General features: G+C 40.1%; 1 protein-coding gene across 1 annotated transcript in view; it reads left to right on the top strand.

The window, feature by feature from the left end:
- LOC128850841 (E3 ubiquitin-protein ligase RBBP6-like) overlaps positions 1 to 26795 on the top strand; it is a 57160-nt gene that overhangs the window by 29491 nt on the left and 874 nt on the right. The window lies entirely within an intron of this gene.

Raw genomic sequence — 26795 nt, 5'->3', positions numbered from 1 at the left:
GCTACGAATACGATGGATTGGGCACAGCGTAGCTGGCATCCAGAGAAGAACAAGAAACTGCTTCCTAGAATACAAAGGCGTTCTTTTTAAGCACTTGAAATCGCTATATGATGGATATATATATAGTGGGCTGAAAAGCCCACTGTATAGGAAAGGCTGGTGTGGCTGTGTGCAGCACTGCCCTCTGAAGGGTGGGACAGATGGACATTCCTCAGCTGAAGTAGCTTCGCTGATGTTCAGTGGAGTTACTCAAGCAGTTCTGTGCCTTGCAGGCTGGAGTCTTTCCTCTTTGGAGTTAAGAGCAAGTGGTTCTGCACGGCCGCACATATCTGCTGAGCAGATGGCAGCAGCCTATGATGTCATGAACTTGTTAATACAGCAGGGCTACCTTTGCTCTTTAATTCACCCTGGAATGCAGCAGAACCTTGCTATTGATGTTAGCCTAGTGGAGAATTCAAGTACGCAAGGTCCAGAAGATTGTGTCTGGGATACAAAATCCACTTAGAATACAGGCATCCCAAAGCTTAACTCTGTTATGTCTCCTAATGATTTCCCTTCTTAACGCCCCTTGTTCAGTTTAATCCATCTCCCCCTCCGCCCTCAACAGATCCGTTCCTCCCTCCTATTTCTTCCTCGTGCAGTGTCCACTACTTTTGAACCATCTTAAGACTTGAATTTGGGGTATCTTCAGGTCTGTTGAGCCTCTAAAGATGGTGCTGGTGCTGCTAAGTACATGTTTCCCTGGAGTTTCCATCTGGGAAAGCACTGATCTTGATCGTGATCACTGGTTTTGGGGGTTGGAACTGGAAGATGTTTAAGTTCCCTTCCAACCCAAACCGTTCTATGGCTCTATGATCTTGAGGAGTTAAGGTTTTTGAGATGAAGAGTTAAATTTCCCCTCTGACGTACTGGGAGCACGCTATTCTGCCTGTAGTAGAGGGAAGACTGGAAGAATTCATGTCATTGGAGTAGCTTTATGGGTAAGAAAACCACCGGGAGCCTGTGTGCTCCTTTGAAGAGCCTGTGGTGTAGAAGTCTTGAGAGAAAGGAAGTGAAATCTGCACGTGGAGGAGCAAGTGGTAATCATACGTTCGTGAATTGTCTCTAAATGGATTTCTGGTGAGCTGTGGGCATTTTATGCACAGAGACGCAAAGGGGAAACCTTGGGATTTCAGCATGTGGAAAAAACTTGTCAGTTTATCATAGAGTAGTTTGGATTGGAAAGGACCTTAAAGCCCACCCAGTCCCACCCGCTGCCATGGGCAGGGACACCTCCCACTGGATCAGGCTGATTAGAGTTGAATAATCTTGATCACCAAGCACACTTATTAACTATTCTTTACATAGACACAGTAGAGTGTGCTCCTATTCATCTCTTCAACCAAGAGTTGAGCCACCGCAATTAATTAAAGCCAGGACAGAAATAGACTTTCTTGGTCCTGCTGGGCTCTTTACTGACCCTTGTTTCCAGTTCAGGCTATGAAAGTCACCAGTGACACTTTCTACCTTCATATTTCAGTTTCACAGTAGTTAAAGATTACTTGATTAGGGCAAGAAGCTGTCTGAAAGGCTGCAGATACTGTGCTGGTGGGGGATGGGGTGTAGAACAGAACTTGCAGAGTGGGGAATGGGGACTAAGAGACCCGCAGAGGGAAAGGAAGTATTTACAGGTAACAGCATTAAATGAACACAGGATTCCTCGCTGAAACACAGAAGAGAGCTACATGGTGTACCTAAGGTTCTGCTTATGTCCAATTTGGACCGTTCTTGTTCCTCTCCTGGCTGTTGGTGCTGCTGGGACAATTGATTTTTACCTGAGAACTTTGTTCTGTTATCTTTTGTGCAGTTGTCACTGAAGGACAACGGGAGTTTTTCTTTGAGGTAACAATAGGACCAGGCCCCAACTTGTTAGTAAGGTGGTTAAGTCGTAGTACAATTCTAGAAGAAAGATGGGAGGAGACTTTTCACCAAGGCTTGTAGTGATAGGCCTGGGGACAATGGGTATAAACTGGAGAGCGGCAGATTTAGACGAGGCATAAGGAGCAATTTCTTCGCTATGAGAGTGGCGAGGCATTATAACAGGTTGCCCAGGGAAGGTGTGGCTGCCCCATCCCTGGAGGTGTTCCAGGCCAGGTTGGATGGGGCTCGGAGCCTGAATTTACCTGAATTTTTATCTTGGCGTTATTACTGTGATACTGCTCGTGTATGCACATGACAGGTAAACATAATAAGCACAAATGTGAACAGCGGTATCTGTTTGGGACTGATGGATGTTTCAAACCCTTCTTTTCCTGTCTGAGATCTATTCTAGTATCAGATGTAACTATACTGGAGTGTGGTTACGGCATCTTTGCTGTTTTGCCCACTCTCTGTTCGCCCCTCTTCCCATTCTTGTGGAACTTATATTTTTCCTACTCCTACAAAATGTAATTAATCACCCAGTGCCATTTGTAGTTGCAGGGAGTAAAAAGTACACAGAAAAGCATTCTATGAAGTAGATTTGGGCTAGTGTGATAAGGCAGTTATAGTTCCAATATGACCTTCTATTTCCTGAGGAATGTCCTTGTAAATGTTTCTACTCTTTTATTAACTGTTTGTTTCAGCTTTTGTTTGTTCTAAATTTTGGTGTAAAGATTTACTGAACCAGTTCCTCCCTGCTCCCCACTGCAGCTGGAGTTGAATAAGGCATTTCCTGCTTCTGTTACACTTTGTAGCTAGGCTTACTTGCAAAAATACACCTGAAAACTTACCCGCTAATACGGTTATTTAATGCTATATGTCTGATACGCGTCTTTTTCTGCAGCTTCTTCCCCCATGTAAGCGCACTTATAATTAAAAAGGGAGTAATGATTTTCTGGTTTGTTTTTTTTTTTGCTTTTCTTTCAGTGGGGTGGAAAAGATGAACAAATCTCAGCTGACAAAGTACATTTAAATCCCTGCTGTCTGGAAACCTTTCAAATTGCTCAGTACTTTTCAAATAGAGTGTCAGATAGAATAGCAAATTGCAGTCTCTAGTCCTCTGCTCTCAACCGCATTAGGCCAGCTTTCTGACTCCGAATGTTAAATCTGAAATATGAAAGTTCATTAGAAGCCTAATCAGAACATAAAGTAAGAAATTTTATATGTCACAGAGAATTTGTTTGTGAAAATATATTATAGCATTCATCACGACCTTTTTATTTGGGTCTAACTCTAATCCTTAGTGGTCATTTAGGAGTAAAAGCTACTCAGCAATTAATTCTACAGGTGCAGATGAACATTGCTGTGTCCTGGTTGGCTTTGGCCAGCTCTCTGCTTGGGGACAGCCCCAACTCGCCGTGCAACCTGGTGACAAATCACACTGAATCGTAGCCGTCTCACATCCTGCTCAACAGGGAAATCTGGGCTTTGTGTTTTAGTGGTCACTTTGTCTCTTTCTAATACCTGGCAAATGTGTGAGGTTTTACTGTCCCAGAAGTTATTACTAAACTAGAATTTGAGACAGTTTTGTCCATAGGTTAACAAATGTCTGTTCTGTTATTGTGGAATGGCCTTAGAACTGCATTGGTTGCGTCATGACAGCACTTGGAGCTGCGAAGACAGGACGCCGATTAGAGTCATTATATACCAGGAATAGACCCAAATGTAGTCTGCAAGCTCTTCTAAGGAATTTAACAGACATTTTGGCTGAGCGTGTGTGGGAACAGAGCTGACTCTAATCTTTTCTGTTCATTTTGGTCCTGCTTGCACTTCCTTGTGGGTTTCTTGGGGGCCCAGTTCTGTGGCTGCTGGAGTAGTTGAAAAAGACTATCAGACTAGTAGGGTCCTCGGCTACCTCTTGTTGTCTTTTGTCTGGAAGAACTTTGTTTCTCTAGGTATGCTCACCTTTCTATCTGCATGATTTACATCACTTATTTACCTAATTTTATGATCTACAACTCATTCTCCCCCTGAGCTTTCCTGGGCTGACTCCAGCTATGCCGCTGCAGTGCATTCTGACAGATGGCGTTAGACCTTTAGGGGCAGTTCCTTTTCTTCCAGGCTGAAGCCTGAAGCCCAACAGGAGCTCCTCGGGATTGATCAGTTCTTGTGAAATGGTAGTCTGCTCCCCTTAGTGATGTGGGCCCCGGCCTAAAGCCCTCTGAAGGGATGAAGGCTCTGCTCATTGACTCGAATGTGCTCTAGTGAAGGGAGTGATGTTTGAACACGGTGACGTGAGGGGAAGGCTGTTGTAGGTACAACTTTCATTTTGGTTTGTATCTTGTCTACTTTTTAACTTGTATTTAATCAAAAACGTTCTTTTGAAGTTTGTAATAATGATTTGTGTGTGCTATAGAGACAATTCAGTGTACGTTGTCTGAAATACATGATTTTCCCAAAATACACAAATTTGGTACAGCTACTTGCTGTTTATCTGTCTGTGAGTTCTAATGATGCTGTTTATCTGTCGGTGAGTTCTAATGATGCTGTTTATCTGTCGGTGAGTTCTAATGATGCTGTTTATTGGTTAAAATTCCCCAAACTATATCCGCTGCTGTCTCTGAGGAAGATGATGATGCTCTGGTACATATTGTGTCCTCAGCAATTTCCTAGGGAATACCGGGAATGTTTTCGTAGGCAAACAGGTGGAAGAATTTCTGTATTCTACTCATTTTCTGCAAGTAGTGCACTGCACTTAAGCACAGAGCTGCAGCTGTTTGTGAATGTTTAACCAAGATAAAATGTACCACACCTCACTTTTGCTTCCACCTCCATATATTTCAGAATCAACCCCTGTCTGCTAAGGATATTTGTTATTCTCATATTATTTTAAATCTGAGTTGTTCAGCTCACTCATTACTGGAGGCTACAACTGTAGCAACACTCAGTGGCTCACAGACTGTGTACAGAATAGGAAGTTATTCTTGCTCCAATTAATGAGGTTAATCATAACCACGACAAGCTACAAAGTACAGATCTGTAAAACAAAAATCCACCCCTCTGCCTCACCTTTCTCCCTACCCTCCAAATGCTGTTAAGGAGTAGTCCCGATTTGGCTTTGCCAGTGTCTCTTCCCACTCTGATCAGAGGTGCCTATCGGAACTCCTTAAAGTTTCTGAGGATTTTTGGAAGCCCTGGGCATTACCTGCTTTGCTATAAATAATCTTAGTTTTCATAAAATGAGCTATTTGCTTCTGAAAATGAGATACCTTAACCACTTTCTCCTGGTGGTGTACAATTCTGTGTAGGTGGAGAAGCAGAATGTGCTATATACCTCCCATCCGAGGACAGGCTGAGAGAGTTGGGGTTGTTCAGCCTGGAGAAGAGAAGGCTCCCAGAAGACCTTAGAGCAGCTTCCAGTACCTGAAGGGGCTCCAGGAAAGCTGAGGAGGGACTGTTTACAAAAGCTTGTAGTGATAGGACGAGGGGCAATGGGTATAAACTGGAGAGGGGCAGGTTTAGACCGGACATAAGGAGGAATTTCTTCACTGTGAGAGTGGGGAGGCCCTGGCCCAGGGTGCCCAGAGCAGTGGTGGCTGCCCCATCCCTGGAGGGGTTCCAGGCCAGGTTGGATGGGCCTTGGGCAGCCTGATCCAGTGGGAGGTGTCCCTGCCCACAGCAGGAGGTTGAAAGTGGATGATCTTTAAGGTCCCTTCCAACCCAAACTATTCTATGATTCTATTTTAACTGTTGCTGATAAGTATCTGAAATAAAGTGACTCTTCGGGTCCCTCAATATTACAGGAAGGCCATAAAGCAGATGGACTCCTGTACCAAAAGCTCAGATATTTTCAGTCGATCCCGATCACAGTGGTAGATTTAAAAGATCAATTTTAAAACACTTGGCAGTCAGTTTTAGGCAGTCAAATTATCCTGAAACAATCAGTTGTCATTATTAATGGTTTCTAATGAATTACAAGTTGCAGTAAAACTGTTCAGATAAAGAATTCTGATAAAACTGGCAAAATAATTGCTATCAAACTGGTTGCAATTCAGTGATATTGCGTGTGGAGCTTCAGTTCTGGACAAGTTTTAGCCAGTATTGAACCTGAGGCATTCAGGAGGTGTGGGGCAGGAAGGCTGCCTGTCACTGGTGCTTTCTGTGCGTGGGGGCATTTGGAGTGCGTTGGCAACACCTCGGGGACTGTCTGCTCTGCAGAACCTGCCTTGTGGTTGCATTCCTTTGAGGATGTTTGTATATCGGCTGTAGCCTCTGCCTTTATGATGCTTTCAGGTTACTGAAAAAGCATAAGGTCTGTAGAGCGTGGAAGGCTGTTCTGACTTTATCAACTCCATGGTCACTTCTCAATAGGGGACTACTTTGCAACTGAAAAATCGCCGACTTTGTTCACCCAGGTGATGCAATCTTCCCTTCTTTGCATCAGTCCTTTGAAATAGCACAGTCCTGATAGTTTGTGTGCATCGTTTGATTTAATAAGGAGAGAACTGACTATTACAAAGGGTTTGTGTTTCTTTTTGGTTGAGTTTTAACCCATTCAGGATTGTTGTGGTGACTTTTTTTCTTGGTATATATTAAACGTATTTACTGGAAAAGTATATGAGCCTCTTTTTCCTGTAGGCTTGGTGTGCGTGGCCGTGCCCGCCCAAGCTCCCGCAGCCTGGCAGAGCTGCTGGTTTTCCTGAAGATTTTCACTGAAAAGAGTCCAACATTTATCGGATGTTTCGGCAGAACGTAGCCCATTTCTTGAAGTTTATTTATAACGTGGTGTTCCTTTAACATGTTTTTAGTTTTAGTATTATCTTTCATTTGATCTGGATACACAAAGAGATTTGCATGTAATGTATCCCTTTGAGATTTCCTTTTCTTTCTTAGCGTTGCTGTTCCTCACTGAGCAACTGTAGAAAAATACTCAGCCTGTTATAGTTCTGGTATTTGCAGCACTTGGTGGAGTTCCCTGAGACAACCAACCATGAGGCTTTTTGTCAGCTTCTTGTGAAGAAAAATAGCTTCACAGGCTTCTTTTGAAGCAAATCCATGTGCAGTAGGCATCCTTGTCGTGGTCTTAATTGATGAAGGCAGCAAGCCTATTGCAGTGCTTAATCTATAAAGATGTTTAAAAAAACATCTTTAAGCAAATTTATCAAAAGGAGGATGAGCAAGGAAAAAGTAGGATAAAGCATTACTCCTGTCCTACAAATGGAAACTGAAATGAGTGGATTAACTCCCAAACTCTGTGTGTTGGGAATTGATGACAGAATTAGCAACCAATTAGGCTTTCCAAGTACCCGAGAAGCACTTCAATGACAGGATCTTCTTTTTCACCGCCTCCTTTACTTAAACATTTTCAGCTATGTTTCCAAGAAATGAAATATTTTTATTTCAGTAGAAACATCTATTTGTCATTAATTTTGTGGTTTGGTGTACGTGCGAATACATTGGTAGGTGGCAATTCTTGAGTAGGTCACAAACTTTATGATAGGTTTTTGCAGTTTGGGTTTGTTGCAATTAAAGCAATTTTACTGCTTTGTTCTGTGGTAAAAAGATTGCAGTTTATACATTTGATGATTTCCTACACTTGGGTTGGACAGATGTCTTACCTGTCCTTTTAACTGCAGAGATACTCACTGGTTTTCTGAACGATTCGTGCCTGTCTTCAAATGTAGTTTGGTGAAGCTTATTTACCACTGTTTTCGTAGACAGAATGACTTACAATAGGTGTGGTACACTGTAAATATTTTTAGTTTAAGTCTAAAGCTCTTTTTCCATAGTTCGTGTGACACTTTAATGAAGGGACACTTAAATAGATAAATATACTTGGCCCTAAAATATGCAAAAAATGTGCAAATGGGTCAAATCATGAATAATTTTGGGTAGATTTACAGCATATTTTTTTGGCCTATAGATCTCAGCTCTTATTAATAAAACATCATTGCATTTTTCTAAAAGAAATCCCTGACTCGCTGTAAGAAGCTTATTTCAGGAAAGCTTCTCTTCTAGGTTAAAGGTTTGATGTCTAAAGGGTAGCAAGCTGTTAGAAGTACAGTTTGCTGTCTTAAGGGCAGTCGGTACCCTTACGGATGTTTTCTGCACAGCAAATAGGGAAAAGGCACTGCAGGATCAACTCTGAGATCATTTAATTTCCAGCAGTTGTGCAAAAACTTCTGAGTGTATCCCTTACGCAAAGGAGAAATGTTGGGCATAATCCTAATCCTGTAGGAATTAATTTGATGGTATTTTGTGTAGGCAAGAGTCACTGTTCTGATCACCAGAACAGATTCTTTCTGGTACTATAGGGGATTATCTTCTGAGATCTCATTTCCTCCTTATTGGCCTAATCTATCTCCTTCTTTAAGAAGAAGGGAAAATATTTGATGGACTTATTTTTGGATGTTCATAATGTCTTTACTTACTGGCATGCAAGGGGCTTAGTTTGTTAATAAGTTGTTGAAAGTAATTTGGTGACTGCTGGAAGAAGGAAAGGTAAAAATTGGATTCTGTCTGAAACAGTCCTGAGTTTTAGCACTGGTGAGAAACCCTTTCGTTCAGTGAATTAGCCCCGAGTGCAGGTGAAATGTTGATTTGGAAGAGAAATAGATAGACCAGAAAGGAAGCTATAAATATTTCATACTATAGCATCCCCAACAGAAGATGTTTTTTGCCTCCTCGTGCTTTTAAGGGAATGTGAAAGGGACTTCCACTCAATTCTGTTCACTTCTGTTGTACAATTAGCACATTTCAAAGCTGCAAAAGGAATGTACTATAGAGAGGAAATTCTGTAATTTCTTTCTACAAGTTAGGCATGCTCAGTTTTAAAACTATTGAAGCACTTCAAAGCAGTTTCGAAGCTTCCAGCAAGTTCCTGAAGCCATTCAAGTGGTTCAAGGCTCTTAACTTGTTTGGGTGTTGTGTTTGAGTTGGAAAAGTGAAGAAAATTGATTTTTCAGTAATGTCCTGCCTTCACTAACTTTCTATTAAGGTTCATCTGAGAACACTGGAGTTCAGCAAAGATATTCACTGGATAAGTTCTAAGTTTATGCTGCTTCACGTGCTGCCATACAGCTGTGACAATGCTGAGGTGAACGTCACAGTGGAACTGCTGATAAGACTCAAAGCATATGTCCCTCTCCAGTTTATACCCATTGCCCCTGTACTGATAGGACGAGGGGCAGTGGGTATAAACTGGAGAGGGGCAGATTTAGACTGGACATAAGGAGGAATTTCTTCATGATGAGAGTGGGGAGGCCCTGGCCCAGGTTGCCCAGGAACGTTGTGGCTGTCCCATCCCTGGAGGTGTTCAAGGCCAGGTTGGATGGGGCTTTGAGCCCCTGATCCAGTGGGAGGTGTCCGTGCCCATGGCAGGGGAGTGGAACTGGATGGACTTTAAGGTCCTTTCCAATCTAAACTATTCTATGATTCTATGAACTAGAAATCACTCATTAATTGTTGAAAACGTAAGCTATGGTCTAAGGTATAGCATCTTCAAATTACTTATTTGTTAGCTAATTTTAACATTAAAACAGATGCTGCATTCTTGTTTGGAGTTTTTTGTTTCATCCTGCAAAAATTACTAGTGTGCCTTGGGCACGTTACTGTGTGCAGGAAACACGGGTTTGGGAATTGCAGCATTACTTGATGTTATTTGGAATGTAAAAAATGCTGTTTGCTTTCTTTCATTGCAATTAATGTGTATCCTTGGATGTCACCTCCTCTCAGTGTGAAGAACGTATAAGGAAAATTATTAGAATGTGCTGTTGTGTTAATTAACAGCTTAATACGAGGGCTTAGTTCCTCTTCCCAATACTTTGGTATGTAAGAAAAGGACAGGGCTCTTTGGACAGGCATTGACTTGTTACAAGTATTTACAGTATTTGGAATAGTGGACTGATCTTTCATGGGAAATGACTCCCAGCGTTTAGTTTATTACACAAAGCAATAGAGGACTTCTAAATAATGAAAGGACATAAAACCAAGTGATTATGTGTGAACTTGACATGAGGCATGGCAGACATTTAAAATTAGGCAGAATGCCTCGGCAAAATTTCAAAATGACTGTGCTTTTGAAATATTTCTGAAATCTCTTTATTGTGAAAAAGAACCACAGGAAAATATGGAACTGCTGTTTAACAATTGTGTTCAATATATGATGAAGGTGGGCACAAAGCTCTGGGTATTAAAGTTTATGAATGCATTGATGCACTGCTTTGGAGGAATTAAACTTTAACATTGATGATAAACTTCCCATAATAAAATGTGGGGAGAGCAAGAGCAACTCTCTCTCGCCAGGTCCCCAGACTAGTTAAATAACTGCATGCAAGCGACTGCATCTCCTGAGATATATTATAAATGAACTTCTGCATAATCATATGCCTACGAATGTACATTGTGCGTAAAGTGTTTTTGTAGCAGAGTTGCTTTCTGCTCTGCAAAAGACACTGTCCCAAACGACGGTGTTTCTTTGAAGTGATTGATCTCTGGCATCGATTCCACACTATTTCTCTCAAGATACACATCATTCACTACCCAGAGGGAATACCAGGGGGAGGTTTTCTCTTGACTGCTTTGAAATGGTGTGAGATTTCTGCAGTGGATTTCTATGCCAATCTGCTGTTGTTATTCTTGGATAACATTATGGAAGAGATATTCTCACACTGATAATGTGAAATTTTGAAGAGAGACGGGAAGTTGTAAGTTAGTGGTCTGGAATGGAGCGTCAAACAAATGTCTGAAAAAAAATCAAACTCATGCTTCTCATCAAACAGGAGGAGAAAAATGTGATTTTAGTCATTATGAAAAGTGAGGATGTTCAGAAACTTATCCTTGAACTGCCAGGAGCTGACACTCTTGTCATTTTTATTGTTTGTGTACCAGAGCAGAGAGGTGCAAATCTCAGCCCTTGCCTTTAGAAGAGCTTGTGTGATGAACTCTGCTGCTCAGAAGCAGTTGCTGACTGGAGCAGCTGAAGTGATCTGATGGCTGTTGTGATCTTAGGGCGTTACACGGTCAGTTTAGATCTAATAAGATAGGGTAGAAGAGAACTGTTCAAGGATTGTCCTCTTGAACAAAAGAGGACAGCAAAAACTTGAAAACAAATGTGCTCTTCATTCTTTGCTTTGTGCTGCAATGGAAGATGTGATGTTTTAGGACACAGCCTATTATGTTTCCATGTTGGTTATCCGTTAGGGAGAAAACTTGTGGAAAAAGGATCCAAGTTAAAGCAGGAAGCTTCTACAGAAACCCAAACTAGGGTTTTTGCTTTCCTCTATTCGGGGAAGTTGAGGCAGGGTCAATTCCACCTTCAGCTCTATGGGCTTCATGTAGAAAGCCACCTGCGAGAGTCACCTCATCATTTTGGGACTTACCTGGAAACTGAGGCAGCGGAGGGGGTTGTCTGTATGGGTTGTGATTCTTCACGTCTGCTTTCCAAAAAGGGCAGTGGAAGTTATTACTAGGGTTTTGATGACAGGGAAGAAAAGCTGTCCCCCCATCTCTTGCACGCTTAACACAACAGAGATTCTTTTTTGTCAGCACTGATAACTCAAATACAGGCCTTCTGCTCTCTCTTTGTCCTGAGTATTACAAACAGTATGGATATATTAATATATTTCAGTGAGTTTTTTCTTTCTTGAGGAGACAGAAATGCAACAAATGCAGTCATGAAACCTAAGTTAAAGAATAAGCCTGTAGTTTATTTTAAATAGACATTTCTTTTTAGAGGTGAATTGTGCAACGCTCACAGGGTCATCTGGTTTTAGCCAGAAGTACCTGCTATTGATCACAAATTCTGATTAAAATAATAATAGCTTTAGATTTAATAAAAAAAAAACCCACAAACCAAATCTAAATGTGTATTTACATTTTGTTCCTTAAAGGAAAAAAACCACAACGTAAACAAACAAACCAAGAAAAAAATATTGACAGGTCTACGAAGCAGCTTTCATCTTGACAGTGCAGGAGGGATGCGGATGGGATGCTGACTGGGATGCACAGTATGTTTAGGAGTCTGCTTAAGTACAGATTGGGCAGCTGCGACAGGAATGTGCTCAGGAAAGCTCTGCTGGTGAACTGGAAACATTCACCAATAACAGCTCAGGGGAACGCGCTGGCCCGGAGTGCTGCTGCTCGTTGGCTCTTTGTCCCGGGAGCGCTTTCATCGCAAACTGCAAATCGCAATTAGAAGAACACTGTATTACAGATTCTTCACCTGTGACTTTCCCTGAGAAAGTCAAGGCACTGATGTTGAGGGAGGGTGTTGCGTTTTCAAGAGACCGAGATGATAAATTGCAGAACTAATGAAGTCATTGCAAGTGGATTAATTATAGTAATGAGCAATTGCATCTATCTATGCCGTAGAAGGCAGTTGGTAACTGTAATGCAGTGTTGCAGTGCACTGTCCCTTTCTGAGACACAGCAGCAGAAAATGAGAATGAAAATCAGTCATTGGAAAGACAATGTACATCAGAAGGACAGAAATTGGAGGAAAGCATGGATAAGCAAAAACCTAAAGCAAAAAAGTTTAAAAGGAAACCCAGAAAAGGTCTGCAACAAACTGTTAGAATGGTGCGCTGCTTCGCTGCTTCATTCAGCGATTATCCATAGTAGCAACACCAAAGTAACTGAGTTCTTTATTTACTTATGTTTTAGCTACTTAATTTTTATTCTTCTGATTCTGAGACTAATTTGTAAGGAAGTTAATTTGATGTCTACATCTAAAATATTGAGAATTAATTTACTGTAAATGGTTTTGAAATGTATAAACCGTTAAAGAGAGGGTTTTTTTAAGCATAATATTTAATATACCACCTTTACAGTGTATTACTACACGCATATTCTGGTTTTCTTTTTATTATTTTAGCATTTTTATTTACTTTATGCTATAAATCGTGTATTGCCACTGCTTTAACCTGATTCAAACATAAAGAATGGTTTTTTTTCATGCAACTTGTAGTCAAATTGGAGAATCCATTTCCTCAAATGTTGTGGAAGCCAAAATAAGAAAATAGTTTAAAAAATTGAAGATTACAGAAATTGGTGAAATTGGTCTTCTGATATCTGATGGGGATCTCAATGTAACTCCTAAATGAAAAACCCAATATTTGGTAATTCAAGGAAAATGTGCATGGAGAAACGATCAGTTCCTGCTTACCGTGGGGTTTTTATGTTTATGTAGAAACAGGCAAAAAATCAAACTACTGTAGGCTGTAGTCCAGAGCAGGATATTGAGCAGTGTGTGCTTTAAGTTGTTGTGGAAGAGAAGAACCTGTGTCAATCTAGGGAAAGACCTCTGATTTTAAATAAAGATGTGTGTCCATAGGAATAGATTATATTAATTAATATTTAATGTGTATCTTTATACGTTTAAACTGCTGCAAATTTGATAATTTTATTTTAACCTGTTGCATAAAGAACAAGTTAAACGTTACTTTGCTATTGATTGCAAAGACAATACAGAACATTTTTACGCATTTAGACTGTCACTAGTGGAATATAATCACCTCTATTTACTTTATTCCCGTTTCCAGAAGAAAATGAAGAAGCCAAGATTAGGATAATTGAGCAAAACTGCTGTAGCGTAAATAGTCTCTGCCTTTAAAAGAACTCCTAAAAACTTGCAATGAAGTTTAGTTCTTCATCTTTCGAATCACCTCCGTTACTTTTTTCCACTGTCGTACCGGGAAATATCCCTGAAAACCTAATTTCAATAGTGTTTCAATAGTAGACTCTACCATGACCACTACGCATAAATTCAGTAGCAGAAAGCTGATTGTTAGGATTTTGAACTTCAAGCTATGACTTTTCTATGTACGTTACAAATTGCTTTACGTTTTGGTGGAGTTTAGAACTTTTTCGTTGTGAAATCAAACAAGCGGTATCTTTGCTTCTTTGCTTTCATTAACTGAAAATACGGTTTAGAGCTTTTCTTTTAAGAAGCTATAAAAATTCTGTTTGGAATTGTTTTAAGCAGCAAGAGGAAAGTTTCGTTATGAACAGAACATGAATAGATGATGTTCTCCCTGTTATGACACAGCCATATGACCTCAGACACTCCAAATCAACAGTTCCAGAGTGGGAGGAGCAAATCATATTTAATGAACGTTTTAGTTACTGTATCCAAAATACTGAAGAAAGCCCTCGGGTAATACTGTTTTTTGAGGTGAGGTGAGGTGTTCTACATCACATGGCTGCACGTTATGTCTTTATCAATGACCTGGATGAAGGCATCGAGTGCACCCTCAGCAAGTTTGCAGATGACACTAAGCTGGGAGGAAGTGTGGATCTGCTGGAGGGTAGGGAGGCTCTGCAGAGGGATCTGAACAGGCTGGACCGCTGGGCCGAGACCAATGGGATGAGGTTTAACGAGGCCAAATGCCGGGTCCTGCACTTGGGGCACAACAACCCTATGCAGCGCTACAGACTGGGGGAAGAGTGGCTGGAGAGCTGCATGGAAGAGATGGACCTGGGGGTGCTGGTTGACATCCTACTTAACACGAGCCAGCAGTGTGCCCAGGTGGCCAAGAAGGCCAACGGCATCTTGGCTTGTATCAGAAATGGGGTCACCAGCAGGTCCAGGGAGGTTATTCTCCCTCTGTACTCAGCACTGGTGAGACCGCACCTCGAATACTGTGTTCAGTTCTGGGCCCCTCACCACAAGAAGGATGTTGAGGCTCTGGAGCGTGTCCAGAGAAGAGCAACGAAGCTGGTGAGGGGCTGGAGAACAAGTCTTATGAGGAGCGGCTGAGAGAGCTGGGGTTGTTTAGCCTGGAGAAGAGGAGGCTGAGGGGAGACCTTATTACTCTCTACAACTACCTGAAAGGAGGTTGTGGAGAGGAGGGAGCTGGGCTCTTCTCCCAAGTGACAGGGGACAGGACAAGAGGGAATGGCCTGAAGCTCCGTCAGGGGAGGTTCAGGTTGGATATCAGAAAAAAATTCTTCACAGTAAGAGTCATTGGGCACTGGCAGAGGCTGCCCAGGGAGGTGGTCGAGTCGCCTTCCCTGGAGGTGTTTAAGGAACGTGTGGATGAAGTGCTGAGGGACATGGTTTAGGGAGTGTTAGGAATGGTTGGACTCAATGATCCAATGGGTCTTTTCCAACCTGGTGATTCTGTGATTCTGTGTTTTTTGCTTTATTTCTTCAGTGATACACATTTGGCTGATTCAGGTATTTTCTTTCAGTTATATTGGGTTTCTGGCGTAGTCTTACAGTACAGAATTGAGTGGAAATACAGTAAAAGTTGTATTGGTGATTGCTAATGCTAATACATATTTTCTTAATAGCAGCCCCCCTCCCCGTTTGGATGAGGTTGGTAAGATTGTTCCAGTTCAAGACAGGTGGCACCACGTATAATGGATCTAAGTTATTCTTCTCCACAATCCTGAAATCTGAAAAGAAGTACCAGGAACTCAGTGATGGAGTGCGCCTGCTTGTAGCAACACCTCTTTTCCCTTGTACCAAGGAGCAAGCTATTGCATTGTTTGCCATTAACATTTTAGACATCTACTTCCCTCCCATTCTTCATGAAGTCATTATTAATTTGTTCTCCAGTACGATTATATTTAAAGGACAAATTGTAAGGTATATATTCAACGTGATTTTGAGCTTAACTTAAAGAGACATTCTGTAGTATTAACCTGAAAATAAGAACCTAAGACAATAAAGAGTTTTTTCGTTCCTTGTTTTTGATATTTCCAATGGATTGTATGTACAACATCACCATATAGAATCATAGAATGGTTTGGGTTGAAAGGGACCTTTAAGGTCACCTCGTCCAACCCCCTTACAGGAGCAGGGACATCTTGAGATGTTTATATGTCTCTTTATGTTGTGTGGTATTCATACATGAACACATTTATAGAATTAGGATTCCTTCGTGTTTTTTAACACAGAAGCGGTTACAATTGTATGTAGATGGGACTAAAAGTGTGTCTACACTGACAGCATGCTGTTGGACTTCAGCAAGGTTTATGAAATGCCAGTTTGAAGGCAGCATGATTCCAGGGTGGGGTTTTTTGTATACCAGGTGAACCTCCAGGAGCGGCTAAATATGAGAAGACTCTGGTCATTGACCAGAAAACAAAAAGAATCTCATGGACATCATTGAAAGTGTTCAAGGCCAGGTTGTATAAGGCTTTGAGCAACCTGATCGAGTGAAACGTGTCCCTGCCTGTGGCCGGGGGTTCGACCAGATGATCTTTGAAGTTCTCTTCCAACCCAAGCCATTCTGTGATCGATGTAATGGCATAAGCGATAAGGCATAAGCTTGTAGGTGCAAATGGAGTTCTAAATGTTGATAGAAAACTGCGCCTGCAATTATATTACCCACCTCCCAGGACCAGGTTACGTTCAAGTGTTGTTGAGGTTTATGAGTGGTGGACAAAACATCCTAGAAACTGTTACCCATCAACTTTATATGTAACTGTATGAGGCATAAAACTGCCAGATCGTGTAAGTTAAATATATAATATAAATACATTTACAAATATACCGACTTTTCTGTAAAAATTATTAGCTAGCTTGCGAGTGTGTGTTTGTATGCGTGTTTATAAAAGCCATATGTGCATGCAGTATATAAAATAGCTACTGTAGAACTTTAGTAAGAACTTTGCCTCTTAAATTATGTGTTCCAAACCCATCCCTTCATAGCTATCGCTGAATAACAAGCCTTCTTTCCCAACTGCAACTTTTCTGTCAATCACAGAGTATGGAAACTTTCTTTAAGATTGATAGTCCTTCTCTTTAGAAATGTCATTTCAAGTCAATGGACTCACGCAGGTGAGTAAATTCTGTGAGAGAAGGTGTAAGTCACTTACGGGTTTGGTTTTTATTCTCAAATGAAAACTCCTTTAAAGACAGGCTTACATTGGTATGTGCTGAGATGTGCATTCACGATAAATATGTAATACATTTTTCTATGATGTGAGTACAATATTGTTCTGTTGCCTTATTTTCCATACATTTTTACAATTGTTGTAGGTCTTCTGATCACTGTTGATACAATCAAGGGTGATCTGTGGAAGCCTGATGGGATGTGGTCCAAAATGGTCCAAAACCAAGTTAATCTGTGAGATTATTTCATGGTTTTGGGACATTCTTTCTAATCTGTGTCTTGAAATGACATTTATAGATCTCTCGCTCAGTCACCTGCTGATGATAGGAGTTGTGCATGCTTTGCTTCATCTTTCTGGCAGTGGTCTAAGCCTGTCTTCTGCACAGTCTGAATGTTTTCCTGGTGTGTTTAGGTGCTATCACTGGTTTACAGACATCGCTGCTTTACTCTGTGAAGCTCAAGTGAAGGGATGAATTTGCCTGGGCTTGACTATACCTGACTTGGATCCAATGGCTACTGATACTATTTCATTTTTCTTCTCATAAATGCCAGATTTGCCCAGGCTGGGATTGAGCCACAGCATGAGACATTCTCTGTGCAGAGATTTCTGCTTCCATTTGCGATCGGTTACAGATCTTGCCTCGTCTCCCCTTTCTGCAGATCTCCCATAACCTCCTGAATGGCCTGATCGGTAAGAGAACAGATGGCTTGAATCACAGGGCATCTTGCCTAGGAGGAGGCAGTAATTCTCCCTGGCAGTCAGATGTTTTTCGGAAGAAACTTGTCTTAGTGCAACTGATGAGAACTGCAGCCAGCTCTTAGTGGCCTCGGGGCCTCTCAGCCATGCTGCTGTTGGGCTTCTTCACAGCGTTAAGGCTCCCTGTGTGTTCCAGCTTGCTGTAACTTTTAGTCAGGGTTCAATAAATGTACTTACAGGAGGTTGGAAAGTGTGTATGCTTTACCTATGATTAAAATCAAACATTTGGTCGGTCCTTTTGTTTTGTAACACTTGAACCCTCGTTCAATATACAATGCCAGTAATATCTTTTGGTATCGTGAATGGGTTTTGTTGCCAAAGCCGCATCTTGATTTGCAGGTGGTAAGTTAATGGCACTGCAACACGCTGGAGTGCATTTCTTTTCTCTTTTATGTCAGCTTTACCAGGTAGTTGTGCTATTCAGTGACCTGGATGTTCATACAAATAGAGAAGTATCAATTAGTTGAAAAATCTTCAATACTCTCTGATTGACGGCACTTGGAAAGCTCAGCATACTTTCTGACTGCTGTTTGCCTTCAAGGAAAGTTTTGCTATGGAGTTTTCATGTATTAAGGTTTTTCCAGTCTCTTTATTTTTCAGATGTAAACATGCAGTGCGTTTGAAATTAAAAGTACCTTTTAATCTTTTCAGATATTGCACTGTTCTTCTTTCAAATGTTTTGTCCCGATACTTAGTTTTGTTTCTCTTAAGGTTGCTCCTTCTTCCACTCTATGGTCGCTGATCAGCAGGAACAAAGTAGTGCAGCACTCTGTGAGCTCCAGAGAGAGGGATCTAAAAAATCATGTGAACCTTTTCCAGAGGAGAAAAAGGAGCCATTTAAATGGACAAGATTGCCTGGACAGGTGAAGGGGTTTTCTTTGCTTTTTTAAGGAAAATGATTTAAAGATCTACTATGATTTTATGATTTTGTTTTTATAAGATAAGTATTGGGAAACAAAGTCATTCATTAGAGCAAATAAAAACAAATAGTAAACAAAAGCCAAACCAAAAGTAACTCTCAGAAACAGTAGAGGGTGCTGAGCTTCCTACCAAATATGGTAGATTTAACCATTTTTTTTCCACAAAATAATCAAGTATTTTTATCTTTGGATATCTCTAGAACTTTGGAAGAGTAGGGCTGGTGGGCTGGAAGCAGGGCAAGAAACAAGTTCATAGATTTCAGCTTGACTGGAAATGTGTTTTCTTGTTGGTGTTGGGTTTTTTCTTTTATTTTCTCAGTTAAATTATTTTTACAATGTGACAGAACAATAGCAGCAAAGGGAAATCAGCAGTTATAGAAATGGAGTATTTTTGCAACCACTTACAGAATCTCCATGCAAACATTTCATATTTTTCTGTAGAATGGTTTTAGTCTGAGTTCATAGTTCTTAAAGAATTCAAAAAGTAACATAAGATTTGTTAACAAAGAATATTGATTTTTATTTTGGTTGTATACTGTAGCCCTTTCCTTCAAAAAGAAGATTTAACCATACAAGAGCCTATTTTTTTTCCCAGTTACATTTGCTAATAATAATAAAATAGTAAAGAAGAGTGTTTACAATGGAAATTTTCTGACCAAAATAGCAGGATACCTAAAGGGTGTGTTTAGGTGAGTGTTTGTTACTTTACAGAGAGTTGCAATTCTGAAGATGTTTGTAATCAAAACCAAGAAAAATATGATCTAAGAGTATTTGCCTGGCTTCATACAAATAAGATTTGGCAGCGCTTTTATTCTTAGTCCATGTACGTAGTGAAGAATTTCAGTAGCAATGATGATGGCTCTTGTAGTGTGCTGTCCTGTGAAAAAGTTTCAGTGAGGTCAGCATGATCTGACTTGTCTGTTTGGCAGAGAGCATTAAAGCAGCTGTGCTTGTTTAAAAATGGATAATCACTCAAAATTGTCATTTCTTTTTTATAGACTTAAATTAGTGTTTTACCTTTAAAGCAAAATAATCTTTTTAAAGAACCACGGTATATTTATATCTGTCTTCCTATGTATAGATAGATGCATGACGTTATCTTTGTGAAGTGTGCTACAGAATTGTGAATTAATTGATATGAAATAAATATTAAATTAACTTTATACGTGAATTGCAGCTACATGACCTGTATATGTCATTATGGTTAAAAAGAAAAGGGCAAGAACTGAAATACAGACGGGGAATGCTAAAGGTGATTTGGTAGACCAAAGGTTTGAGTGCCTGTGGTCGTCTAAGTTCACACTACAATTATTAAGTTACTAAAAGTTGTGCTAAGACTGCTTAAGCGAGCGTGACTTCGTCTGCCCCTACAGCTTTTATTTTTGATGATTATTGTGATTAAACACTTCTTAAGATTAGGGGAACTATTTAAATTGTATTTTTTCTTAGGCTTTGAAAACATGCTAATTGTCTGTAATAACGGGGCAGAAATGAATGCATAAGTTACACGTGGCCTAAGTTTTGCAGTGGAACCGTCTCTGTTTACAATGTTGAATTCTTCTATTAAATTACCTTAATATGTCAGTAGCTTTCTAACACTTCTGCATGACAGGAACTAAGAAGTGTTTTAAGCATCTGATAGTCTAATATTCATAACTGTGTAATTCTTACCGGCAAAGCTCGGCCTGCCGCAGACCGAACAGCATCTGTTTGCACTGCGAGGTGGAGATATGGGATGTTTCTGTGTTCGTTCCTCTCCTGATGGGGCAATTCTGGCAGCAGCATGTGCAGGAAGAAATGGTTATCCCATTGTTTGTAAGTTTAAAATAAGCTTTGGCTTTATGTTTCTTATAATTCGTGTAGTTGGAAATTAAAGGGCAAAGTATATTTTTAACCTGTGATTTATTTTTTGGGGGGGGTTTTGCTTTATAATTGTGATTTGGAAATTGTTCCCTGCATTAAAGAGCGTTGAGAAAAATGCTCTTTCTTTATGAATGGGGGTGGAGCTGGCTTTTCATACATGATAATGTGTACACAATTTAATGCTATGAAATCACAGTGTTTCTGTGCAGAGGTCTAACGGGAACACTAAATCAGTTTGCATAAGGAACGCATTTTCTGTTAATAAGGTTGAAGTGAAATAACTTCTCCAGCCCCCACTCCACACTGGTTTTGGTGTAAATTTTTCTCCTAACCTGCAGGAAAGTTCGATACCTGGAATACCGTCATCTCCAGACAGACTGCTGAAGGCTGCTGTCTTCCATGGTCCACTTCAGTTGAAACTACAAATAATAAATCATTGTTGATGTCTGAAATTTGTTGATTCTACTGCTGGTTTTCTAACCAAGAAGACATTACTCTGAAGAGGCAAAGAGGGCTGCTGGAGAAATTTAAACGCTACTGGGGTGTAATCAAGCTCAGGAAGTGTAGTGAAAAGGGCTTTTTGGCAGAGCTTGGAGTAATAGTGCGAATTAGCCCATTTTTTGCAAATCCCAGGATCAAGAAAATGCAAATTAAAATATCTGTATCCATTCTCCAAATCTGAGTATTTCCATTTTCTAACGACAGGCAGGATTGTACACTTTCATGTGTAACTTTGCATTTGAAAGCCAAGGAAAAGAAAGGACAAACACTGCACTGTGCTTTGCAAAAGGTGGGTGCTATTTAGGATGATTTAGGATAGATTGGCTTTGCTGAGAAAGGGAAAGGAGGACTGACACATCAAAAGATTGTTTATTCTGAAAGTGTCTGTAACATTTGTAAACTTTCTTTATCTTTAGCTTGGCTCCACAGAAATACATAGGTGCCACAAATTATAGAGAAAAGAGTCACAGCACTATAACACCATGTGGCACGTTCCTGTTTTCTGGAAGTGAAGAAGGAAAGGCTTATGTTTGGAATCCAGAAACAGGTAACTAATTATTCTATGGTCTTAAGCCAAGTTGTCAGAGCTGAGAGAGAAAGGGTTTTGTAAGCTTTACTGAAACACTTTTGATATGGAATAAAGCTTCAGTAAGATGTTCTTGAACCTTGAAGCCTTAGCTCTGTCTTTTAAGTAGTTATTATTAATCTGCAAGAGTTAATTCTCTCGAGGAAATTAGTAGGCAGAGGTAGCATTTGTAATATCGAGCAGGAATGGAGCACCTTAAGCGCTGCTTTTGATGTACTGCAGTTCCCAGTATATGGTTGAGGGTCAGAAAACACAAATTACATCAAATCAGTCTTCTGTGGTTTTTTGGATTTGGTAAATTAGAGAGAACCACTTAATCTATTTCCCAAGGGAGGTCAGAGACTATTTTTTGCCTTTGTAATATAAAGTTTCTTCATTAATTATTCCCCAAACTGAGTAGTTTCCAAATAGCTACCAAAATCTTTCTGGAAAAATGGTTAAGCAAATCCAAGTTAAAGAGTTTGTCATCTTCATTGTGCATTGAGGTGAAAGGGACCGGAATAACAGTACAGGGTGGCCAATTACATCTTTTTGGGTTTGGTGACTTTGATGTCTCCGATTGTGATCGAAATAATTGTTAAAAAGGAAGAGGTAGATATGTTAAGGAAATTAACAGAAGCATATTTAGAGTGACGGTTACTATACTGTAGTAATACAATCTTTAATCAACTGTTATTCATCTGTACCAAATGTGTTTCCAGGGTATTAATAAACGTGTTTTATTTCTGTAGGAGATCAGATGGCCATATATTCTGAACTCTCCTTCACATCTCCACTTCGTGATGTTGCCTTTCATCCACATGAACACATGGTATCATTCTGTGCCTTTGGTCAAAACCAGCCAATACTTGCCTATATTTATGATTATAAAGGCACAGTACAAATTTTCATGATCCACACTTGTAAGTATTTTATTTTCAGAAATTATATGTTATTATTTTTACATCTTTTGAATGGAAAAAAACCCATTCATTTGATAATACCTATCTTTATCCTGAGAGATATCAAAACCCAACTGGACCTGACTCTGAGCTGCCTGCTGTAGGTGACCCTTCTTTACGTGGGAGCTTAGGCTTCGCCAGTCACCAGAGGGCCCTTCCAACCTCAAGTTTAAATGTGCTCTTGTGTGTAATCCTGTGTGATTCTTACAGTACTTTATCATATAAAGTCTGCTTCATGCAAATATTTGAAAGCCCTTGTTCAGTATCAAGGTGGGTTATGGAGCGACAAAGTGCTGTTGTTATGAAAATTATTGAGTAGCTTAATATAAATCTCTGTATTTTGTGCTGGCTGTGTTACAAAAGAGGAGTCTATAGAAATGAATTCATATGGCAGAATATAGATTGTTTGCATAAAGAGGTGTTATGTCTGTGGTGCGATGAAGTGAGAGATGTTTATTGCTCATTTTGCATTAAAGAGAAGATAGTGAAAAATGCTAGCTTGGAGTTTTTGCTATACATAATAAAATTCAAACTATCCTTTGCAGGCTTTTCTTATGCTGTGTTTTTGTGGTTGCCTTCAGCAATGTCATTATTTCACTTACAGACACAGTTTCGGATGTAATGTTACATCTAGACAGTAGATAATGTTAATACACATTGTGCAGTGAATTTTGCATCTCTGTAACCAGATTTTTTTTGTTTATATTTGCAGTGAACGTAGATTTGTAAAGCTAATCCTGTCTTTATACATTTTCCTTTGAAAGAAAATGTACTAATGAGATTACTCAGATCAAGTCTCAGTTTAGGTTATTTCTCTGATGAACTGGTTGACTTTTACAGGAAAATAAAGTGGAATGATTTTTACAATCAGTAAACAGTGCTGAACTATGTTGAGTAAGAGCTGTATTCTGGAGAGTAATGGAAAGATTTTTGAGGGAAGGATTTCTTTAAAATATTTTGACTTTTCAGCAGACAGTGAGTCTTTAAAAGGCTGATAGAGTGGTTTAATAGATATATATATGTCCGTATGTGGTTTTAGAGATCACAGAGATATCCCATTGGTAATTATTTGTATCATTTGACTGCTCAACTAAGTCACTGCTGACAGTAAGATTTTGCACAGGTTGTAGTCTTTTCTGTGTTGTCTGTTACTAACTTTTTGTTCCTTTTTTTGGTTAAAAGCACACACTTTCCTTTCAGAAGGTGGTCTTATTACTACCTTAGTGTTGTAAGAGTTAATCATATAGTAATACTAATTTTAGTCACACAACTTTAGAGACTCCAACAGTGTGTGTTTTATGTGCACCAAGTTTTATTAATATCCTGGGCAAAACTGGAATGAAGAATACTTTCAACCTTTGTAGATTTGAGACCATAGTACAAAAAAAAAAATTGCAAAATTGAAACAATTTGTTTAAATGACAATGAGGAAAACTTTCATCAAATGTATCCTATTTTAAAGCAGACTACCTCCTAAGAATGCCTCCTTTGCCCGTATGTACAAGGCCCAACACAAAAAAAGCAATTAACAGTGCCTGTAACTCTTTTTAGTTAACAAATTAAGAAAATCAACTATGATCACCTTCAAAATATTTCCCTTCTGAGTTGCCAGTGTTCAAAACAATTCCACAGATCATTTTCTGAAAGGCTGTTGAGGATCTCCATTGTTTTTGCTTTCGCATCTTCTGCCAAGAAAAAATGGGTTCCTTTGAGCACTGAGGTGTCTGTGGGATTTCTTCAGCCTCAGACAGTAATTTTGAAGTTTCCGTCATGTATTCCTTCAGTTTCACAAGAAACTTGGTGTTAACTCACTGTTCATTCTTGCACACTGACATTTTCTGACCAAGGCCAAGTAAACATCTATATTTGAACGTGCGCCCATTGTACTGAGTGAAGAGATCAAAATGAGCCTTTTATTACTGTGACAGGTTAGAAAATGACTCGATGATCCAGTGGGTCCTTTCCAACCTGGTGATTCTATGAGGAAGTTGTAGTGTAGTAGTACAGAGGAGATGATAGCAGTTATCCTGTATGGCTCAGTCAAGTTACAACACATCTTTAATGCCATATTATTTGCATCCCAGTACACCTGCCAGTGCTCAAATATTCTGCATTATTGAAACCAATTGAGTTGCTTAATATTTATTAAGTGATAGAAATAGTAGTTTATATAAATTGTATCACTTCTGGGAATAAGCCACCGGTTCATTTCAGTTTAGCCATCTCACAGAATTTACAAGCCAGTAGATTGAAACTGTTCAAAATGTTATTGTTCTATGTTATTGTTCTGTTTTGGCCCACAACTAAAGTTTTAAGGGTCTGATCTAGAGTTGCTGAGGCCAAAGGAAGTCCTCCACTGAGTGTTGTCTTTTAGTTAGATTGAGCAACCATATCCCTTTATTGGGAATACACAGATTGTGAAAGAGACTTGACAAGAATTGTGTTGTTTTATGTAAATAGCTCAAATTTTAGTATTTTAATCTATTTTGTTTGAAGAAAATTACAAATATTTTATTTAATATCTTCTTTCCCTCCCTTTTGACTGTATTGTCAAAGCAGCCAAGGAAAATATGTTTAACAAATGGCAAAAATCTCAGCTGAATCACATAAAAAGCCAAAGACTATCCCAGTGCATTTTTTACATAGGCTGTATTGGATAATATGTCAAGAGTAAAGCTTTGTAATAGCTGCATATATGTCAAGAAACTCCACAGTAAACCAAATTTTAACCACATTGTCTTTGTTACTGCGGAAATTAGGGTTGTGGGTATTTTTTGTGTAGCTTAGATAAAGGAAGTGTCTAGTCTTCCGAGCTAACTGTACTTTATTGATTTGCAGAAATTGGGTCTGGGTTAGGACTGGCTTGAGGGGGTTTTTTTTTCATTTTTCTCTTATTCTAATACTGAATAATATCTTTGTTGATGTAGTGTAGTTTGAGTACTCAAAAATGAGAAGTTATTTTACAAGTTTATAACCATATATAAATATTTTTTTCCATACATGAAGATGCAATGAGATGCCAATTCAAACAGTTCTGTTCCATTGTTTGCACTGCTTGAGGGTTTGTGTCCGTGTGTAAACATGCAATTCTATTTATAACTTTGTCAAGTCTGTCTCTCCAAATAATCTAAAAAAAACCCAAACACCAAATACATGTGGGGATATGGGCAGGGATCATCTCCATGAGGTCCCACCCCCCTCTCTGGCCTCTCACCTCCATGCTGCCATTCTCCCACACCAGTACACACCAGTGGGTGGGCTCGGGTTTGTACTGCTGTGGGTAGCAGTCAGTGGGGGGGAGGCTGCTGTGCTGTGGCTCCTCCTTGGCCAGGCTGAAGAGCATCCCCGAGTCCCCGTAGATCATTCCTTGTCACCTTCCTGCTGTCCCGCCTAAGGATGGGACAAGAAAAGTGATTTTAATGACCAGCTATTTTCCTAAAAGGAGCAAGGACGCTGCAGGAGAGAAGTTTCTCTTCTCGGATGAGGGAGGGAACATCAGGGATGTTCAAAAAGCTATATTTATTCTGGCTCCAACAAATATCAACAGACTAAAATGCTGGGGTGCACAGCTGGGACATGGGGGCGCAACTTGCCTAAGATACAGAAACAAATGCCAACCCGTTTGGACAAAAATATGATCCCCGAACACAACCCAGGTCACGCGGATCCGATCTGACACACACACCGTAAGGGAATGGGAGTGAGACAAAGAGCAAGAGAGGCTGGCACCACAAAGCACACAAATGGGTGATGATTTTCAGACAAAATGTTTGAGGGTTAGGGTCATTGTTAGGGTTAGGATTAGGGTTAGAGTCATTAGGGTTAGCGTTAGGGTTAGGCAGAGAGAATGGAGACGGGTGAGATATGGGCAGAGAGAACAGGGACAGATTGAGATACAGGCAGAGAGACTTGGTACAGGTTGAGATACAGGCAAAAAGATTGGATACACGGTGAGATAAAGGCAGAGAGATTGGAGACTGGGTGAGATACGGGCATAGAGTACGGGGACGGGGTGAGATACAGGCAGACACAGCGGGGACGGGCTGAGATACGGCACAGAGAATGGGGACGGGGTGTGATACAGGCAGAGAGAACAGATACGGGTTGAGGTACAGGCAAAAAGATTGGATGTGGGGTGAGATAAGGGCAGAGAGAACGGAGACGGGTTGAGATACTAGCAGAAAGAATGGATACAGTGTGAGATACAGGCAGAGAGTACGGATACCGGTTGAGATATGGGCAGAGAGGACAGGGACAGGGTGAGGTACAGGCGGAGACATCACATACAGGGTGAGATAAAGGCAGAAAGAATGGATACAGTGTGAGATACAGGCAAAAAGATTGGATACAGGGTGAGATAAAGACAGAGAGATCAGAGATTGGGTGAAATACGGGCAGAGAGTACAGGGACATGGTGAGATACAGGCAGAGAGAATGGATACGGGTTGAGATACAGGCAAAAAGATTGGATATGGGGTGAGATAA

Source organism: Cuculus canorus, unplaced genomic scaffold (assembly GCF_017976375.1).
Source record: "Cuculus canorus isolate bCucCan1 unplaced genomic scaffold, bCucCan1.pri scaffold_97_arrow_ctg1, whole genome shotgun sequence".
NCBI classification, from domain to species: domain Eukaryota; kingdom Metazoa; phylum Chordata; class Aves; order Cuculiformes; family Cuculidae; genus Cuculus; species Cuculus canorus.
Note: the sequence above shows the minus strand (reverse complement) of the source record. Positions and strands in the feature narration are given on the sequence as shown.